The sequence below is a fragment of the Saimiri boliviensis genome, chromosome 1 (genome assembly GCF_048565385.1).
Source record: "Saimiri boliviensis isolate mSaiBol1 chromosome 1, mSaiBol1.pri, whole genome shotgun sequence".
NCBI lineage: Eukaryota > Metazoa > Chordata > Mammalia > Primates > Cebidae > Saimiri > Saimiri boliviensis.
In genome coordinates, this window is record NC_133449.1 from 89938158 (window position 1) to 89941635 (window position 3478).

Here is a 3478-nt window from a genome sequence, read left to right on the forward strand (position 1 = left end):
TGTAATCCCAGCACTTTGGGATGCCAAGGCAGGTAGATCACTTGAGGTCAGGAGTTCCAGACCAGCCTGGCTAACATGATAAAACCCTGTCTCCACTAAAAATATAAACATTAGCTGGGTGTTGCGGCACACTCTCATAATCCCCACTACTTGGGAGGCTGAGGTGGGAGAATTGCTTGAACCCAGGAGGCAGGGATGCAGTGAGCCAAGATAGTGCCACTGAACTCCAGCTTGGGCAACAGAGCAAGACTGTCCCTCAATTAAAAAAAAAAAAGTAATTGGGTGGAGAGGCTTGGGGAATATAAATGGAGCAACACCGACCATGAGTTAATAATTATTGTGGCTGGCTGGATGATGGGTACACGGGAGTTCTTTATTATATACATTTGTGAATGTTTGAAATTTTCCATAATAAAATGTTAAACAGCCGGGCGCGGTGGCTCAAGCCTGTAATCCCAGCACTTTGGGAGGCCGAGGCGGGTGGATCACAAGGTCAAGAGATCGAGACCATCCTGGTCAACATGGTGAAACCCCGTCTCTACTAAAAAAATACAAAACATTAGCTGGGCATGGTGGCGCGTGCCTGTAATCCCAGCTACTCAGGAGGCTGAGGCAGGAGAATTGCTTGAACCCAGGAGGCGGAGGTTGCGGTGAGCCGAGATCGTGCCATTGCACTCCAGCCTGGGTAACAAGAGCGAAACTCCGTCTCAAAAAAAAAAAAAATAAATAAGTAAAAAAAAATAAAATGTTAAACAAAAATGTAAGTATATGGAAGAGGAAAAAAACCTTCTCCTCTACCCTCATAGGTTCTGTACCTGGAGCCTGCCGATGAAACTGTCAAAAGACAGATTAATAGGAGAAAAGGCATATAGACTTCACCTGATGTTAACAGTTTAATCTTTATATGCATAGAGGCCTTCATAGAAAAGAAGTGAAGGTCTAAAGAAGTGATTATAACCTGGGGCTTCTATATCATTTTAACAAAGAGTAATAAATTGTGAAAAGGGGTTTGTGCTTCTAAGAGCTGTAAGAAGGAAAATATATGGGGGAAACTAATGGAGGATAAGGGTTATTTTAGTAAAGTTTGTGCAGATCCATTTCAGTGCTTTCTATCTCCAGTGATGTTATTCTCCTGCTGGCATGGAAAAAGGGAGAGAGAATACCTTCACAAAGGGAAATTTATGCCCTATTTTTAGGAAGATAGGAGGACAAAGAACTCTTTTTGTGTTTGCTACTTCCTAATTGCCTTCAGCTCAAAATAAATCCTTATGCCAAAGTAGCATGTTTTTGGTGACATATTATAATCCCCTTCAAGTACACTGATTCAAGAAAAGTTGTCTATTTTGCTATTATAGTCAACAGAACACAAATTACATAAAAATCTGAACTGTAACAATACAACTATTTTACTAAAAAAGAAAATATAGTATTTTATTATGTAATTAATATATAATTTATGTATTATGTGCATATTTATCTTATTAGTCATCCAACATTACCAGTCTATCAATGGAACACCCAAAAATAACTAAGTCCAATTATTTTTGCTGTCTAGTTGACTTTCAGTTATATGAAAACCATTGCTTTACACATATTTTTTAAGATTTTGAGGCCGAGCAAAGTGGCTCATGCCTGTGATCCTAGCACTTTAGGAGGCCAAGGTGGGCAGATCAACTGAGGTCAGGAGTTTGAGACCAGCCTGGCCAACATAGTGAAACCCCATCGCTACTAAAAATACAAAAAAAAAATTAGCCGGGCATGGTGGTGAGCACCTGTAATCCCAGCTACTCCAGAGGCCGAGGCAGGAGAATCACTTGAACCTGGGAGGTGGATGTTGCAGTGAGCCAAGATTGTGCCACTTCACTCCAGCCTGAGCAACAAGAGTAAGGCTCTGTCTCAAAAAAAAAAAAATTTTGTCATCGTAAAGGTATACTTGACAATTTGTCAAGGAAGGTAGATAGAACATATTTATTTAATGGTTTGTTAGCTTCATTTATAATCTTAATGATTTGGCTCTATTGTACATAGCCTCTGCTTGAGCTCTTGTCCTGGGTACTGCAGATGTTAGGGACATGCATGTTATTCTCAGATTTTTTCATTTTATCTTTAATTTTAACAACTAAGAATGTTTGGGTGAGGATTCCCAGAATGATAATTTTATTTTACTTAAATTTGTCTTCCCCAAAATATTTTAGAAAGACATTATATAATTTTACTGGGTATTAGAGCTGTTTCTGAGATATCTGGATCTCAGATATCTCTGAATATTTTACCCTCAGCAAGAATTGTGTGTATTCATTGTTATGTTGATACTCTATCCCTCTCTAAAAACAGCCATCATCTCTTTAGCAAGAATAGATGAGATCAAGTTACAATCCTTTCAGAGAAGACAATAGGGTGATTCAACATAACTGGTCATCCACATCAAGAATGTTCTGTAGGCCTGCACGGTGGCTCATGCCTGTAATTCCAGCACTTTGGAAGGCTGAGGCAGGTGGATCACAAGGTCAAGAAATAGAGATCATCCTGGCCAGCATGGTGAAACCCCGTCTCTACTAAAAATACAAAAATTGGGCCGGGCGTGGTGGCTCAAGCCTGTAATCCCAGCACTTTGGGAGGCCGAGGCGGGTGGATCACGAGGTCAAGAGATCGAGACCATCCTGGTCAACATGGTGAAACCCCGTCTCTACTAAAAATACAAAAATTAGCTGGGCATGGTGGCGCACGCCTGTAGTCCCAGCTACTAGGGAGGCTGAGGCAGGAGAATTGCTTGAACCCAGGAGGCGGAGGTTGCGGTGAGCCAAGATCGTGCCATTACACTCCAGCCTGGGTAACAAGAGCGAAACCCTGTCTCAAAAAAAAAAAAAAAAATACAAAAATTGGCCAGGCATGGTGGCACATGCCTCTAGTCCCAGCTACTTGGGAAGCTGAGGCAGGAGAATCGCTTGAACCCGGGGGGCGGATGCTGCGGTGAGTGGAGATTGTACCACTGCACCCCCCAGCCTGGCAACAGAGCAAGACTCCATCTCAAAAAAAAAAAAAAAAAAAAGAATGATCACACCTATAATCCCAACACTCAACACTTTGGGAGGCTGAGGCAGGATAGTTTGATGCCAGGAGTTTGAGACCAGCCTGCACAACATGGTGAGTCCCTGTCTCTACAAAAAATTTAAAAATTAGCTAGGCATGGTGGTGCATGCCTGTAGGCCTAGCTACTCAGGAGGCTGAGGTGGGAGGACCCCTTGAGGCCAGGGGTTCGTGGCTACATTGAGCTGTGATCTCACCGCTGTGTTCCAGCCTGGACAACAGAGCAAGACCCTGTCTGAAGAAAGAAAGAAACAAACAAAAACAAAGAATGTTCCATAGAGAATTCTGTTTATAATCCCAGCCTCATATTCAATACAAATATTAGGTCTTAGGACATTAATGTAGAGAGAGAGAGTTTGAGATCCCTTATCTTCTGTATGATGGAGACATG